The sequence below is a fragment of the Argiope bruennichi genome, chromosome 11, assembly GCF_947563725.1.
Source record: "Argiope bruennichi chromosome 11, qqArgBrue1.1, whole genome shotgun sequence".
NCBI classification, from domain to species: domain Eukaryota; kingdom Metazoa; phylum Arthropoda; class Arachnida; order Araneae; family Araneidae; genus Argiope; species Argiope bruennichi.
Genome location: NC_079161.1, coordinates 18714938 through 18734923, shown reverse-complemented (window position 1 = coordinate 18734923; position 19986 = coordinate 18714938).

Below are 19986 nucleotides of genomic sequence, written 5' to 3'. Positions count from 1 at the left end.
TGAACCTTTTTATCGAAATTTTTTCAAGTTACAAGGCGAACAAAAACATTTTCTTTTTACCAAAAAATTTAAAAATTCAAATTTGTGCGTGATTTATTTCATCTTCAAAAACGAAAACCCTTAAAATATTTTGGAAAATATGCAACTTTCTATAAAATTGGCGAATTTTTCCTACCCATTACCTTTAAATTTCTATTTTATGTTAGACAATCTCTTTGAGTTAGCCATGTTGCCTTAAACAAAAACGTTTGGAACACTTTCTTTGATTTAACGATGAATGATGCGCTTTCAAAACTTTTCGATCCAAAATTTCTGAAACACTCCACAATTCTCAGCAACATCTATCAGAGCAGCAAATAAACGCGAGGAATTGAGAACTTTTGAAGAACTCCTCAGCGTGAGAAACAAAGTCAAAAAGGACAATTATACAATCACTAAAGCAAGCAGCATATGTGAACTATAGTCATGATCAGAATACAAATTTTATTATTGATTCAAAGAAATATTAAGACGTCTGAATGTTTACAAGAACGATAGGGCCAAATTTCTTTTCAACATAAAATTCGACATATTCTATTTGTAGGAAATTCCAGAATCACTTGGTTGAAACTTTATCAAAGGACTAAATATTGTTTATATAATTTTAAAATTATTACTAATTATTTTAAAAGAGCGTCGTTGATATTTACTTATTTCTGCTCTCACTTTCATAGTATAAACTGCATTTTATTGAAGTCTTCATTTGCTAACGCTCTTTCTCTATAAAAATACCAGGAGTCCTTTAAGCTCACGGTTATATTAAGCGTTTCGAGACCATTATTGACACAGATTCAGACAGAATTGTGGTCTTAAGTGTTTAAAATTTTGCATACAATGTGCAAGGTATTTTCACAATTTACAAAAGCGCCCATTTTGATTCTACATTCACACGAACTTCATCCATTTAACAGTTGCTGCATCTCATGTATGCTAGATTTGAACTGGATGGATTAAATGGGTACGTCTTAAACAAGTTTACGCCTCAAGGGTCGATTCGGCAAGCTGAACTTCAATAACTAAAATAGTTTATTATTTTTATTTCTAAATGTGAAAAAACTCGAGTGGGCGATTTTACATCTATAAACCTCTGAATTAATTTGAAATTGAGTCATTCAATTCGTAGAATAATCGAAGGAAAAGGCAAAGGCTCTAATGCGTGAAAACTCAAGCAGCATTTAATTATTGCTTTTAAACTGTATGCAAAATATACTGCTCTCCAGGGATAAAATGATTTCGTTGACTCTAATCTGCGCAAATTGGAGGCAGGAGAATAGCCATTACAAAGAGCAGAATTATCAAACGTCCAATGAACCTTTAGTATACAATATAATCTTCGGAATGGGTGCTTTTAATTTTTGAATAAAAAGTATGTAGAGTACGCTTTCAACCAGAAATGGGACAGTTAAAGTTTTTATTAGTGAATAATATAATACCATTTTAATCAACCATGTATACGAAACAATTCAAATTTAACTCAATATCTGCCAACTATAAGAAAAGAATTTTGTTGCATTTTCACTTCTGCATTCCACGGAATGAGTGCGCCATCATACAAGGCAATAATTAGACGAAAGGGTCATAGAACAAGTATTTTCGAAAAATAAACCCTATAATTTTATCTCTAAAGTAGTCACTCAGCTTTACATTTTTGTGGTGTGTTTCAATTTTTCAGGAAGAATTGTACACCAAAATGAAATTCGTTGTTAGTTGATGGTTATTGAAAACTTAAATGAAGTTTACATATTTTAATATACATAGATTTAAAATCGGTGACTTAACAGTCTTTAATAGGCTGAGCATGCTGTAATAAAATAGAAAATATTTTATTCCGAAAGGGGGGGAGGGGTAAAAATCTGCACTTTCAGCCGCACTGTGATTATAGGTGCACTTGTCATTTTCAGTTCATTTATAGTTTCTCACTTATGTAATATTCCCTAATATTCACAGAAGAAAGGACTTCCTGATTTTTTCCCTCACGAATACGGCAATGAAATCTAATTCCACACTGGGTTATAACAATTGCTCATAGCTTAACTCTGTGAAACTACATTTATTGTTTAACCTTAAAATGAATTCGAAACGCCAAGCGTTAGTAATAACAACAAAATAGATTTGCAGTTGCGTTGGAAAAATATGGCGTGTTTAAACTATTGACTTCTAGTTCTTCTTTAATTATATTTTTTTGTTTAAAAATTTTAATAAAATTTTTATATTTTAATATTTGTTATAAAATCTAAAAAAAACAAACCTTTATCATTTTTGAATTTCATTCTCAACAAATTTTAATTCAAGTTACCGCATTTATACCTTTTTCCCCTTCAAATGAATGTCTTTAAAGAAAATCTGCCGAGGAACTTGAGCCATGTCTTAAATCAAGGTTATTTTGAATATTTTTTTTCTCGATAAACTACTCTTGTTAAACGAGGAATAGATTATTCAAGATTGCGTATGCAAATCCTACTTTGGTAAAATTCAAGTTATACAAAGGTTCGCAGAACTCATGACTTTCAAAATTTAACTTATGATTTTTTTAAAGCAGGAATGCAGTTGTTATCGCCAGCAGATATTGAGTTAAAATTGATTTAACCTTTCGACTATGGATCTTAAGGAATGGGGGCATATATGTCCCCATTCTTTAGTTGAAATTCTGATCTAGGACTGTAGTTCAACGTCACTGTAAAAATATGCCTTTTCAATTTTTCCATCTTTGTGAAATACTAAATTTTCATCCCCTCCCATTTGGTAAACCGAGTAGCAAAAAGACGAATCCTTGTTTGGCCAACAATGAGCGACCGTCGTGCCCTTTTCGAAGAATGCCCCGTCGAGGAAAGTCCCTCCAACGAAACGAGAAGAACGGTGGAGCGACACTTGTAGGATCGTGAAATTGATTAGAGGGAGAATTTCCTCATACTTGCTCATGTGCAGTTAAGGAACCGCATTAAAATGTTCGCATTCGCAATGTATATTTTTTTAACTAGATATACACTATAAATGTATTTACACTTAATGACAACTGTTTACCCTTTGCTTTCTGATGGCCACTTGATATAACGCGAATTGTTTAAAAGAAGTGCGAATTTAAATGATTACCTTCTATTAAGAAAATTCTATACTTTTGTTTTTCATGTAATGTGACTGCTTTACAATCACTTAATCATTTCCATTCTTTTCTTACATTCGCTTTTTAAACCGAGACTTTTTCAATGTCCTCTGCGAGTCATCTATTTCAATGGTTACTCAACTAATTTCGATTAGATTGTGTATGTGTGTGTCATCTATATTTGTAAATTCTTTATTACGCATTTTTTATATTTGTTATATTATTTACCTCCTATTTTTACGGTGATATATATTTTCCTAGCATTGACCGATCATAGTTTTTTTTGGGGGGGAGGTAAACAATATGGGGGTATCGAATTCGAAACTGAGCCAAAGAGGGGCTTACAAGTTCAATTTTTAAAGGAAATCAGCCACATTCGGCAGTCACTTGGATTACAAATCACATTAATTTAGTAAATTTTTAAAAATTACACTGACTTGGATACGTTGAAATAACTTATTGATATTCGCTACACTTGCAAAGCAGCAAAACAAATTGTTAAATCGGTCCAGTTGTTCAGGCTGGGGTTTCAGCACATGTTTTATCTCACAGTATTTCTCGAAAATGGAGGGCGAGAAGAGGCAATCGTATGGTGGCTGCGACTAGGAGTTTGGTTTTGCTATTTTGAATCATTTTTATTGAACACAAATTTAATGTTTAAACGAAATAGCAATGAATGATGAAAACCGAATGTTCACTGACAATTGAGGGAAAACGAGTCTTTTACTCGAGAGAAAAAAATACTACTTTTTAGAGAACAAGATATTGCAAAAATTAAAATGATCCATGAGCATTTTTTTCGCTGCTTTACAATTTTGAATTTCACTTTAAAATACGAAATTGCTTTTTACCAATGCAAATTGTGAAATCTTCAAGAGTTAAAAAAATTAAATCTTTCTGACTTTTAAAAAGCAGCTCTTATCTTTCCCCCATTTCAGATTTTGAAAATACAACAACGAAACTTTGCTCAAAAATAGTTATTTTAATAAAGTTCGCGCCCTCACACAGTTTCTTTAGAAAAAAATTATTGATCATTCCACCAACTAACAGTGCTGGATCCAGTCAAACATAAGAGTGTGGTCATCTCATACAGATCAATGGAAATGAAAAGCAAAATGTTTTTGTCCAAGATCGAACCAGTTCACCGTCACTGATATTTATTAAAAATTCATTTTGGATTTTTTTTTTTAACTGCTTTTACTTGGGGTCCCCCAATTACAGCCACGCATAATCCGGTTCTATTAATACGACGTTCTTTCCATCTTATATTTTTACATACAACCGAGTTTCTTAATTGTTTTTCAGTTTCAAATTATATTTGAGACCGTATACCGGTAAAACTCCAACAATAGGAACAGCAGAACTCGAAAAGATAGAATAGCATCTAGAATTCGAGGGCGCGAACAACGGAAAACGGCTCTCTCGTTTACACGTTGCGTGATCCTTAATATTTAAAAAAATTATCATCAAGTGGTTATCTAGCTTATGAGACATTTTGAAATGTACCGAATCAAAACTTCCAAACGACTTAAATCAGGTGACAAAGGAAGGGGGGAAAGTAGTCCTAAATATTTCTTTACAAGAATACCATATATTTATTTACTCACTGTTCGAGTCTAACTGAAAATTCAGCTCACGGCCTGAAAATTTATACTGAATATCTAACACATGCATCTCGACAGAAAAAGCAAATAAAAGCGATAATTAATTTCTTTTCGATTAAACAGCTTCAATTCAGACGTTTCTCGTCTGATTACAAAACTTGAAAACTCTAAAATTTGCGTCAAATGTAAGACAATTCGGTAGCTCCGAAACATAAGAATAAATTTTAAAAAAAAGATATTTTAACGAATTAAATTTGCAAGCGATAGTTTAATTAATCATGTCAAATAAGAAAACTAATGTAGTGTGTTATAACCCATCATCACAGTGACAAGAGGAAAGCAAAGGGTTATAAAAACGCATTATATACACATATCTAATGAAGCAATTCAAAGTACTTACCTTACAACATAAATAGTATTTCAGGTCATTTGGTCACGAGCACATTATCAATACTTACTTTCATCAACGTACATCCATGAAATACAATTTTTATTCATTTTAATTCTGAAATTTCTTAATTGCTTTATTTACAAAAGAAAACCGACTAATATTAAAATCATCAGACAACTTCTAGGTGATCTACTGCGTATAAATTTCCCTTCAAAAATGTTATTCTATCAGAATTCAAAATTTTTTGAACTAAACTTATTGTTGAGTATTAATTAAACAAAACATATACAAAAGTTTCTATTTTTATTTTTTAAATTAATGCCGCGGTTCGTGAAGATACTAGAGGATTAAATACAACAGACATTGTCATTTGGAATTGTAGGAAAATAGACTTTCGTTATCTCCATCGTATAAATTATTTAACTTTAAATTTATAAAAACTGAATATTTCAAACCAAAAGACAATATTAAAACATTATGAAAAAATTATAAAAAATTTCACACATATCGGATAAAAAAAAAAACAAATAAAGTGTGTGATTACACTTTACTGACTATAAACCGATTGCATCATTTGGGACATAATATTCCTTTTTATATTCGAAATATACTGATAGTTCCTACTTGGAAATTAACTTAGAAAAAAAATTAACACGATTTACAGCATATGATATATGAATTCCTTTCTTTTAAGACAAATCTCTCGTTTCAATTTGAAAGAGTCGTGAAAAAAAGTGTACATAATTAGACTTTCACTGCTTTAAGTCTGTGTCGCAAGCTTCGCTAATCCCATCAGAATATCAAATTTTTAAATCAAAATAATGATTTCCCCATTTTCTAAGTCACAACTGGTTTTGGCGCTCATTTAACAATTTGGCGTTAACTAGCGATATGGACAGTTTCGCGCCGAATAATCCTAAAATGTTCACGATTTCAAAATTTTTAATCTGCTACCTTTTGTTCTTCAGCAAGCTCGTGAATTTTGCTCTGAAAAGCGCGAATGTGTTTCCAATAAAGTTAGACACATTTGCTGTGTCAGTTTCATCGCCGATTTCCGATGAGATTGGGCGATTTTTTTTTAAATTAACGAATTGGCCTTTTTTTTATATAATACATATATATAACATACATTGAAAATATTGCAATGCCAAAAATTTCGATATCGAAATTCTGATAAATCTCCCAGAGTTCGAAAAATAAATTTCTGGAATTCTCTGTATCTGCGAGCACTAATTCAAAAATTCATTGAACTAGATGGTTGAAATTTGGTACGTGGCCAAATAAATTTGTAGATTTATTAAATTTTAGACGAAATTATATATAACCATTGTTGATTAACCATTGATTCTTTGAGTTGAATCCAGTTGATTAACCATTGTTTCTTTTCATATATATGAAAAGAAACAATGGTTAATGTGAAGATAAATGTGTCCCCGAGTTTGTCGCCAATATGGCAACCGAACGGAACACTCTTCTAGCAACCCTAATGCCGTTTTGTTTACTACTTTTTAATGGTTGAGTTGTACATGAACTACAACTATTTTATGAAAAATGTTAAATTAAAACTAATATCGGTTAAAGATCTTAATTTTGTTGTTTATTATAATTAAGAACTTTTTTACAACTAATAAGACACTGCAATTTTATATTTAATGTGAATACGAACAGAAAATTTGTATTCTTTTGCAATTTTTAATTGTCAGAATGCGCTTTAAAAAATCATCTGAATTCTTTACGAAATCGTCTGCATTCTTTGTTTAAAAATCTGCAACGGAATTCTTCGTAGTTCTCGTAATTCTTTTGGTGCTCTAACTATTTGTTTCCTTATTTGTTGTATTGGTAATTGTGCAAAAATAGATGTCTGGTGAATGGGATAGCATTAAGTATTTTGAATCTGCAGAATGGATGAAGGGCGAGTGAAATATATTTAAGTTGATGAAGTTAGGAAAGGATGTATGTACTGTCCCTGTTATCCACACAGTGTCCTTATGTTCAATATGCTAGCAAAGCTACTAGGTTCCCGCTCCCGCAACTAGTGAAGCCGTAGGATTTTTTTTTTAATTTAAAAAATTCTGCCCGGTGCCTTTTTCAGATGCAGACAGGCATCGCGTGCTCTAAATTTTGCTCTTTACACAACAGACTAGCGCAGCCGGTTTGAAAAACTTCTTCAAAATTGTTAAAATAAGCAGCGATAGTGATCCCAAAGGTTAAAAAAAATTTGAATAAAAATCTCAGACACAGATTAAATAAATCTCAGATTAAAATAAAAATTACAATACTTATCACTAAAGAAATTAATTTTAATGCATAAAGTGGTAACCATAACTGTTTCACAGAAGTGTTTGTTTATTTTGTCCGCCATCTTTATTGGCGACTTGGCATCTTTAGTTCAGCAAGGGGCACATTACCTTCACTTTTACCGAAACAATTATAACTCATTCATTTTTTAAAAATTTTAGAACGAAATACAAAAATTGATATATTTTGTTGTTACATACGAATGTTGTTTTCATTCCTGCTTGCTGACTTTGCCATGACCTTTGAAGTCCCGCCGCCGCCCTCTCTAACTTTTGCCTACGTTTGGAAGATGCAGGCTCTTATGAAGAAAACAGAAGAGACTATTCAGTATTGTCTGTGCGAGGGAAATACTGCTTTATTTATTGCATTAATAATTATAATTCAAATCCAAACGATTATCGCTGTGATAGCACATCGTTATGAAAAATAGTCAATGGAAATTGCTATACTTCAGGCTAACAAGTCAGTTCAAAATGGTGCATGGTACATACAAAAGACAATTTAAGTAGCGAGTAGAATTGATTAACTAGGCCAAACCCGAAAGGTGACATTTCACAACCATAACGAATTTCGGATCAAAAACGTGCTATCCTTCCATCCAAAAAATTCATTCAGCCATTAGACTATAGCAACTTAAATAAAATAATTACTACTGATCCCACATAAAAGAACTTTCCGGAAAGAAAGCCAATATCCTAAACTTCCTCTTGATTGTTTAATTATTTCAATACCCTGTTTGAAAGCAATTATCTCTTTCTTAGAGGCCATAACAGGCATTATTTCATTAAATACCAAATATATTTGAATAACTGCGTTTCGTTACGAAAACAAATTGCATTTGACCAAATCCTTCGGGAAGAAATTAAAAATTTCTTTTCAATAAATAAAACTGGAAGAACACTTACATTGGCGAAAAGATGAACATGTAACTGGTCGATGATGAGCGAAGGGAAAATAGGCCAACTTGAAAAATTCCATGCCTGAAATGACGAATTATATCAGTAAAAATGCATTTGATTTTGGATAAACATTTTTAAATGCGAACTGTTATGCTTAACTTACATGAAATAAAAACAGTAAATAAAAGTTTTTAAAACAGAATAACATCAAATATGAAAAATAAAAAAGCGTGCATGAAACTTGGACGATCACGAGCTGTTTGTACACATTTATATCTACCTCAAATGAATCTCGCGGTATCAAATTTCACACTATAAATATTTTTTTTGATATTATTTAGAAGCTACAGTTTAGGTTACCGTTTTTACAACAGACAACAGGGTAAAAGATTGGAAAGATGATAGTAAAAAACTTGAAATGTGATCTGCCCAACATTACTGGTATCGAAAAATTTAATATTCTTTTTTCAGGTCCTTCACGTTTCACATAAAAATGATGCTTAAACCCTTCAAGGAAAAGCTCCCAAAACGAATTGCAAAAATTTTGATTAAACATCTTTTGATTATTTTTAAGCTTTTGTTAATAAAGTATAGTAATCAACAAAAGTATCTACCTTTTCAACTTTCTGCAAGAAAACAGGGCGGAGATATTGAATTAGACTGAGAATTAAACAGGTATCATTTTTACTTATAATAAAAGGCGTGTATATGTTTTGACGTTCTATAGGCTAAACCATTTTGAGAAAAAAAAAGTGGAGGATGGAAATCTGTGCACCCAAGGGCGATGTTTTTATTTATTTTAGAATTTTAGGTAATAAAACATAGAACGGCATATTCGTGGTTTCCCTACGATGATTTCCGAAACTCTTACAAATACAACAAATTTTTTTATACCCTCCTATAATTCAACAAATCTTTTTTAAATGATTTTCCAAGCATTTTCTACCTAAAATTAACTATTTTTAAGCAATTCGTAACAAATATTTTAAGCATATTTTTCAACAACTTATTTCACCCCACATAGAAATAATCAATAAGTTACGCATGCATAGGAAGAATGAGCTTTTATCGATGTGTTGCCATAACACTGACAGAAGTAAAAAAAATAAAATATTAACTCTTGCTGCAAAACTAAACCAGAAAAATAAGTTTCAGCACGAGGTTGTAAGAAATAAAATAAACCTGAAACCTGTTTTCGAAAAAAATCAAGAAAAATCTTCTGTAAATTATTAATTTACTAATATGTAGGATATAAGGTAAACATGGTTTATATTGTGTGTACATATCACATACGCATGCGTGCGTTGCCCACTCTAATTGAGGCCCCAACAGCTAATTTCTAAACAGTAAGAACCATATTATATATCCAATAGGGAAAAATAGTATAAATGTAAAAAATACCATTTTACGTAGTTAAATCAATAAAGGGTCAGACGAATTTTCTATTTTTATATAGACTGTCGGTCCTATCAGTTATATTTAGTAAAATATTTTTCGGACACTAACATTTTAACCCTTTAAAGAACCATTTTTTTTTCTATTCATATTATGTTAAAATATTTTTAGGCTTGAAATTAGAATAAGAAAAGGGATTCATTTAGCTTATTAAATTTAATTTGATTAATTAACTTGGTTAATTAATAAATAAGCCTCAAATCAAGACACATTGTGTAAAATAAACAACTAAAGCATCTAAATTTCAGTCTTTCTAAAAAAAATTTGTCAGAACTTATGCCAACCTACATAAATTTGGTGGGAAGCATACTTCCCACGGTCCTAGAAAGGGTTAAATAAATTTTGGACAACTTAAATGCGACTTACCTTAACTGAGTTATAAAAATTCGAATATTAAAATTTCATAAAAAAAACGCGAATTTAGATTATCGTATCAAAGAAAATAAGACAAACGGTGCCCAGAATTTCCGCAAGAGTGATAAATCTAAAATTTTGAAATGGCTTATTGCCCAAAATTTGCGATATTCAAAGCCTTAATAATTCGGACACATTTGGTCGCAGAAGTTTGTATAAATGTTTTCTTTGTGTGGTTTTTAAATTCGGAACTGTCCAGAATATTTCACTGAATGATTCCTTACAATGAAAGGATTGCATAAAATTTAGATTTCATAATTTTTTTTACAGAAGTACAATTACTGACAGAAAAGATAAAATATTGTTTGCGTTATTAAAGATCTTCTAAAAATCAAGCTAAACACTGAATTTTATGGTGAATCTGAAATTTTTATTGAACTATTCTTTGTGATATTGCATAAATCACAAAAAATATTTTGTAAGGCACATAAAATTCCAAGGCTGAACTATTCCGTTTTCTGTGCTCATTTTTAACAAACACGTATGGTTTCAGCAAAATTGTTTTTGTACTATTTAATTGTTTATCTATTCATTTTAGTTTAATCACTTCTTATTCAATTTGAAGTTCAAATTTTACTGAAGAAGGTTGAAAATTACAGAAATACAGAGGACAATTAACAGAGTGACAAAGCTTCTATAATAGTATGAAATATACGATTTTAAAAAAGTTGAAAAAAAGCTTACTGTTTAGCAGATGATAGAATTGAGCCGTTAGAGGCGATCATCATTTTCTCGCTTTAGAGCAAGAAGCCATCAGACCAAATTACACAAAATAACTCAAAATTTTAGCGAATCTATCTCAGCGAATCCGTCAATGACGGTTGGTATTCAATACATGATAGACAGTTCACTTAATCAGTTATCTAACTTGAAACCCTCCAGTCACGGAATCGAGACTTTACCACCACCTTTCGTAGCAACCTAGTCTAAAGCGGGAAAATGAGATGGTCGCCTCTAACAGCTCAGTTCATCAGCTAAAATGGGACTTTTTTTTTTTAAATACCATTAACGAATACGTTCAGTTCTAAGAAAATTCATTGCAATTGCTTATATTTATTCGTTTTTTTTCTACACATTATTCCAATACAGCAGTAATCGTTAAAATGTACCAGAAGATCAATTCAGTATTATAGGAATTCAGTATATATAAAATGGACGTTCGGAAACTATAAATCAATTTTGAAGATAATTTTTTTAAAAAAAATTCAGCTTTCAAACGAAAAAAAAAAGTGAAGCCTGAAGAATGAGAAACTGTTATATTAGCATGTAGCAAGATACATTTTAAAGATAAAATCTGTACTTCCACTGCAGTAGATAAAAGAAGTTCCTTGTATCATCTCTGAATTCTGAAACATCTGTAATATAATATACTTATTCATGACAAGAAGTTGAAACTAGAAGTCGATTTTATTTATTATTTTCCCAAATTTGAAACATCCTGCACTAAAAAAAAAAAAGTAACTGCACTCTGCATCCAGCTGCTGTTCATTTGAAATCACGATATCAGCGAGTATCAACGTAGGATTCAAGTCATGAATGTAGCTATTATTTCCTAAAGTACTCGTAAAATTATTCACACCTTACTTATAATCCACTTTTATAATTTTTAAAACTAAGCCAATATTGCAACATGCAAAAAGATTTGAAGATGACAATTTATTTCCTGAAGTTTTAAACTTTATATTTTATCAAGTGTAAGAGAAATGAGTTGGTCAAGAATCCGTGGAAAAAGAAGCATAGTACTAAATTTAAAGCAAATTTGTGATCCCTAAATTCTTTCAAAGTTAGATATAAAATTTAAACTGCAAAGGTTTTACATAAAATCTATCAAAACTGAAAGAATGTATTAGTTATAGTTTCATATACAATCGGAACATTTTTGGAATGTTTTCTAATACTACAGATATTTCTTAAATTTAAGAAAAATGATGAATTTTAAAAAAAAACGAATTATTTTTCTTCCTCTTATATGAAGTATAGAGAAAGTATTGTAATTGTCAAAAAATCCAAGTTCGAAATTCTGTAGAGATTTAAAACATGGAGATGCATCTACTTCAAAAAGTTTTTTTAGAATTATGTCTGTTCGTGTCTGTGACAAAGGCAATTCGAAAACTCTCCATGCTTGATGGATGAGATTTGGAATATGGGCTTCACACCCAATTCAGTTTCTATAAAACTGAGCAATATCTAATGAGAGGAAGTTGTTCGCCTGTCTGTTAATTATATATAAGTTATTACGATAACTATAAAACAAAAAAGCTAGATGGGTAGGATTTCGAACACAGATTTGGCATCTAAAATCTAGATATCTATCAAATTTGGAGCCAGATAACAGGGAGTTGCCTTTCTAGTTTGTGTATGCGAATTTTTTTTAATAAAATTTAAATTCTGTGTCAAATTTTGGTATCCATCAGATGGAAACAACGCGTCTAAAACACACATTCAAATTTCGGATATCTATTAAATCGCAGGGATTCATCGCCAAGGATCAAACGACAGAATCAGAAAAAATTCTAAATCCACGCCAAAGAGTCATGCAAGGCATTCGCGGTGTTGCACAAGGGCCACCATTTCATGCGGTAAGAGCGGAAGACGCCTTCAACATAAAATATGCGAGAAAGTTCCGAGGAGGCCATTCCGACTGATTTGAAAATGAGGCAATTTCAAAATTGTATATTGTTGCTGATTTATTGCGTTCGGGTGGAGGATTCAGAGAGAACTTGACGAGCCATTACGAAGTTGGACCACGTGGCAAATGCTATCACCTGTCGTTTGTTGTGCAAGAATTCCTTCCCTCTCAGCTCTCAAACAAGAGGGTATAAAAAATAAGACTGACAAAGGATAGATCACATACAAGCCAATAAATAGATGGGAAAGATGAATAACTTCGGGATATAAATTGATAGGAACCGAAATGGTCATTGGTGTCTGGCGTAATTTATTAAAGACTTTTTCGGAAATATTCCACCTTTTTCTCCCCGATTGGCAATATTTTCGCTTCCATAATGACAAGTTTGAACGACAGTATTTCATTATTTTTATTTCGACCTATATATGGATTTTGGATAAATTTTTGAAGAAAAAATGAAAACGAAAACTGTTTACACATGGATCGGTTTATATTAAAAATTGCGAGGTATTTAGAATTTCAGGGAAAAATGAGATCAAGAATTAGAACTGTGAAATTGTTTTGAATTGTTATAGAGATTGCATAAGGATCCATTTAAAAATAATCGTAGCAAATAGCATGACTCAAAAAGGCTAGAAAACCCGTTCCAAAATGACCCGAGAAAAATTCCATTTTTTCGATGCATTTATATTATAAAAATTCAATTATTCGCTGCATTTTGTAAGCATCAGATCAAATATTATCAGACCCGGCTAGGATATCTTGAAATTTCGTGAAAGAGTGAAACAGTTCTCATTTTGCTGGATAATGTTAAAGTGAGAAATTTAATTTTATGAACCTGAAATGCAAACATGAATTCTTTTTAACTTCAACTGAAATTCAGCCATTACAGAAAGTATCTGATCTTACTTCAGTTTCATTCAGACGCAGCACTGGTCGTGCGCCGTCTAAATGTTGGTAGGAAATTGCTGACGCCGCACTGGTTGTGCCATTTCCAGAAGACCGACCGATGAAACAAACTCCTAGTATGAACGGAATTGTGTCGGATAAAATATCCCGCATTCCAAGGGCACTCAGAGAAACTTCAATTTCAATAAATTAAAAAGAAATAAAAATATACTCCAAAACTAATTTGTGAGCATTCATCTTCGACAATTAAAAATTTTAAATAAAAATGACAAAATATACAGAAAGGTATTTTAATAACATTTTTTTCCTCTGTTCATAAAATACTTTCAAAACAAATTAACCTCGTAGCAAAAGCGTCATTTCTTTCATGTTTCCATCAAATAAGAGAGATTTGCATTCCAATGTTACATTAAAAAATATGATACAGCGATACAATATATATTTATTTCTGATTCACTATAATTTTTAATATGCGATCACACAAAGAATAAAAATTAAAAATATGCTGTGTTGCATTTTTTTGCGAAAATAATTCATTAATAGAGCAGTATAAAAACCTCGCTTCTTTTGAAAAACAATTTTATAACAGATGTTTCATTTAATACATCAAATTGCCTTTGCCTACTATCTGATAATAAATGTTTTATAACTTAAAATTCAGCAAAATCCAAAACATCGTAAAAACACACAAGATCAGAGAATTCAAATATCCGACATATTTCAAAGTCAATTCCAAATATAAATAGTCGCATACATTCAGGAATTAAACTAAAAGGAGGGTTCTCCCCCAAACGTTCTCGCATGCTGGTAGCGGCGGATTTTGACAACTTGAGGCCACAGGCGCTCAATTATTTTGAGGCCCCCCTTCTTGGTAAATTATGTTTATAACAAGAAATTAATAGGAATTAAACTTATTTTAGCTTTTCATTTTAACTTTGCTCTTACTTTAGTAATTCTCACATTATATGTATATATCAAATAGATGAAAAAAGTTGCACCTTTTCTTCATAAAAAAATGGTAAAATGACAGGATAAAATGACAGTTCTATTCAGTAACTATTATTTACATTCCTTCAAAACTTTGATACAAATAGCGTCAACATCCTTTGACCGAAGGAATGAGTGGTATTTTCTATTAACAATGCAGGTAATAAAAAAATGAATATATAAAATTACCTGTTTCAAGATTTTTTTTAAATAATACGCAGAAAGTTTGAAATAGTTATATAGTTGAAACTCTACAAAATAGATTATTAAAAACATTTTCACCTTTTCTTCTAAAAAGTCCTTAAAAAGTTATGATATAAATTATAAAAGAAGGCATTGTGCTTCCAAATAATATAACGAAACGAAAATATATCACAAAATGCACAGTTCTGTTTTTTACTTGCTCATTCATAAGTTATGTTAAAGATATATAAAGTCTAAGTTTTTGAAAAGTGTCAGAAAAATTCTCCCATTCATCTTTTAAATATCCACAGATTAAGGACAATTATATATCTTCCTACATTAGTTACACAGACATCAGTAGCACTTCTTACAAATATATCCATAAAATATTGAATAGATATTTTCGAAGAATTTTAATTAAAACATTACTCAAAATTACTTAACAGACATTTATTATTGACTATAAATAAGTGAAAAACTTTAAAAAATTCACACAAAGATTTATTTGAACAAACAAATTAACACTATTTGTCAAACATTAAAATTTTTTAAATAAAATAATAAGTACTTGAACCTTTTTTAAAGTAACCATCGCTCAGTTTAACATCATAATAAACTGCCGTACACATTTTGTAATAAGGAGCGCCTCCAAAAAAAATTTAATTTTTTTCACTTTTTTTAAAAAAACAAATGCTTTTTTTTTCACTAAACCCCCAGCATTGAGAAGTGGAATCCGGGCAGAGGGTACTTTTTTTACAGTTTTTCCACTACATATCCGAAACTCTGTAGTTTTCACCTCAATTCCGTAGCAGATTCGGAAATTCCATAGCTGTTGGAGGGTATGCAATTTTGAAGGAATGACCAAATAGTATAACATAACAATATTGCTAATAAATATATTTCATCAAGATGCGATCATTTTCATAAAAATGTAACAGCTTTGTGCTAGAAGAGAGCGAAGGCCACGGGAAAAAATATGAAAAGCAATAGAAAATTATTTGTTACATTTTGCTTTAATGAAATTAAATATTTGTCGAAATTATCTATATTTGCATAGAGAAATTGGATCATTTAATTAGCTTATTTCTAAAAATATTTTGCATATTGCTCTTCTTACGTTAATTTATTTGGGCTTAATTTTATACACTAATTTTTATTCACCAGATATATAGACTACATATGAATGTGAGTGCTCGCGACATGAGAGCAGTCTTTACCGAGTTGGTAAATAGAAATGAATCTCTAATCGACAGATTAACTGCATTTTTTCCTCAAAAATGAAAGATTGTAGCCTCATTTAGATAAATGCAAAGTTTGAGGGTGCCACTTCATTTGGATTACATTTGCAGAAAATTCATTTGTGCCGAACTGCAGGTCAAAGTTTCTTTTTGCAATGTACACATCCCCAACTGCATCTCATTAACAATTCTTTTAGACGCGCGATGCTGTGCAGATGTTCGATTTGTTTGGTTTTTCTTTTTTTGCTCAACATGAAAGATAGACGAGTCAAACTTTCCGGCACGAATTGTTATTTTATAAACTATGTGCTCCAGCTAACAGCTGCACAAAAGTGTATTGGATATTCACAGTAAAGACCAAATAAAACCACTTTTGTGATTTCTAAATGAACGCAAGATAACAAGGAAGGGCTGAAATTGCTGACATCTGTTCAGGCACACATGGAAATTTCAGAGTCTAAAATATTGTGTTCCGAGTTGTAAAATACGCATGTCATTCTAATTTTTTTTTTCAAAGAGGGAAAAAATAACATCTGCTTTTTGATGCAGCAATTTAAACAAATCTAAATCATAATCAGTTATACGTATAAACAAAGTGGCCATATTCTGAGCATAAAAAAATTGGAAATATACTTCAGACGATTTTACTTAAAATTTTTTTTACTGTTGATCGATACGTAACAAATGTGTAAATCTAGGGCAAAGAGAAAACAGTAAACTCAAAAAAAGCAAAAAATTAACAAATAATTTATCCCGATTTAAATTCTCAACATTCTAAAATTAATCAGTAAATTCTTTTCTTAAATCACAATTGACTGAAATCATAATACCGTTTTTTTCACTTCTCTACTATTTGATATAGTTCCTTTAAATATCAAAATTTTTCCATGCATTACTCATTAAAATGAGATCATGAAAGAACTACAGTATATTTAATAAACTTGTATATCCGTGTTTTTAAAACAATTTCATAATGAAATTGTTTTAACAACAATTGAATTGTACTCAAACGTTAGAAAATAAAATTGGCGGAGTTTTAGCTTTTCCAGACAGCTCAGGAGAGGGGGAGGGGGAGGGTGACTGGCATTGCGTGCAGATCGCTAAAATAAATGCTTGGTCAGATCAATTTAAAGAAAATACTTTTTTGATGCCACAGGGCCAGCTTTTTCCTATTGGTCATTTGCGAGTGTTTCTCTCCCTACTCAGGAATTTGACAATTAAAAGACGCTAAAAATTAAATATTGTCTAATCAAAAAAAAAAAAAAAATTGCTGTCATTAAATGACAACTCCTCGTCCGCTTCTTAGTCAGAAAGTTCAAATGTCATATTAGAATTATTAGTGAAATTGATTATCTTCGTTTAACAAAATATAATTTTTTTAAAGTGAATAAAAATTCATTTAGCTTTGAAATAAATTAATTTCATATTTCCTTTAATTATTGATTCATTTACAATTCCATCGAACTGTACACTTTTCCATTCAACAGATTTATTTATCAATCTCATTAAAAATTATATTAACGCGGTTTATAGTTGAATCGCAGGTTAACTGTATAATTTAAATGATGCAAAGAATGATATTCTTATGAAGTTTGAATCAATAAACGTAATGCTGGGGGGGGGGGGAGGATATCTAATTTCTTTTTAGTTTCCTGGTTCTACTTCCATCATATTTAGAAAAATATTCTTAATATTTTAAAGTAAAAAAAAGCATTCCACAACTAAACCAAACACTCAACGACGAAAACATAACGAATTACGAATTCAATTATTATTAACTGAATTTAAGATCCGCCAATTATTGGCAGATTTTATATGCGAAATAAGTAATCTAAAGTCAATCAAATATTGAAATATATAATATACTATTGTATAATTTAAATAATTAAAAGAGCACATAAAACATTCTGATTTCATCATTTTTGAACAGTATATTTATTGGCTAACTTCATAGACTATATTTCTTTGTTATTTAAATCATTTTTCCAATTAGAAGTGTATGCATATTATAACAGCTTAGAAGTTAAGTATTGAACTTTCGCTGCGACTTATTGCGATTTCAGCTGATAAACCTATTGTAGGTTACATACCAGCATAACAGAAATGGGCCTGTAATTCATTAAAATGCAGTACAAAAGAGGTCTTTGAAAAGCATACTTTGAATTATACAATTCAAATTTAAACATAGGATTTGGATATTTTGCCCAAATCCAATTTTTTTTTTGATTAATCCAATTTCAAAACTGGATTTACTTCAAATAATTATATACAAAAAAGAAAATTACAATTTAATTTTCTCACCTTTCACGCATTACTTATCGACTCCGAGTTCAAATATTTCCTTTACAAGTTTCATACGATTTAAAAAAAAAATCACTAACAAAATTAAGAATTCTCGTATCGCAATGAAATAATTTTTTTTACGATTGATATCGAAAATCAATAATCAAAAATCAATAAAAAAAAAAAAAAAAAAAACCTTTCAGATTTGGTCAAACTTTTCAGATAAAAGCTCCTATACGAATTTTTTTACGATACAAAAACGATCACAACTAATTTATATACTCATCGTTCCAAACAAAATACACATTCTTCGAGATAGTTTACAAACAATTAAAATTCAAAGGTGTGATGGTTGGTTTCTGGTATAAGTTCTTTAATAAGAACTCTAGCTACAGAAACTAAATACGGCAAAATCGCCAAACTGCATTTATTTAAAAGTGAAAAATAGCCAAATATAGTAACTAACATATATTATTTTGCTGATTGTTGGCGAGTTTTAATTAAAACGTTGACTAACAAGGGTAACAAGAAAATCACATTCCAAGATAATTAAAATATAGAGATAGTAATTCACAGATAAGAAACTGTTGATTTGCTTTATATTTAATTTGTATCATCGTGCGAAAATAAAACTTTACTGTTGCAATTAAATGATAAATAAATTATAAACTTAAGAAATTACGAACCTATTTATTTCAACTAATTCTGAAGAAATTAAGTGCTACTTTTTAACATGCAGTACGTAAATAAGTTTCTACTAAAATTACGGTAAAGCACCATTTATACGTTTTCCGTTTACATGCTGCTTCCGTTTATAGATTGTTTCATTACATACTCGCTTCATTTGTTACATTTTCAAGAGTATTGCAACTGTAATACCGATATGAAGGCATCGGAATTATTCACAATTGATAAATTAAATGAGAAATTATATAATATTCCTACATACAATGCTAAAGAATTTAATTTTCACTTTTCTTTAACGATGCAGTAGACTCGAAACGCTTTGAGATTACTTTGTCAAAATGAATTTAAATCGCTTCATGCTGCTTTTAACACTTATAGGCAATCAGCAACTATTTACATGCATATAAAGATCACAAAAAATAAAATATATAATACCAAGGATGAACAATTGTAGAACATTTTCTGACTTATGTGATAAATGTTTAATTTTAAAATTTAATGATTATTTTTGATAACGCACTAACTTAAAGATTTTAAATTTATTTAAAATTGAAATTACATTATTAGCATAACACAATAAAATCAAAGTTTACTAAAATTTTGATTACACATCGTTTTATTTAATAAATATTTCAGTCCCTTGAAAAAAAGGGTATAAAAATGGCGCTTTACTGTATTATTAAAAGTTATCTTTCTTTAATGCTGATTCATTAAAATTATATACAAAAATTCTAAACAAATAACTAACTAAATATATTACAATAAATATCAACTTACCGTAATATATAGAACTGGTAGATGCTCCCTCGGCAGAATGTGTACCACATTTCCTCAGTTTTTCTTGAAAGACTAGTTTTAACTTGTTTTCTT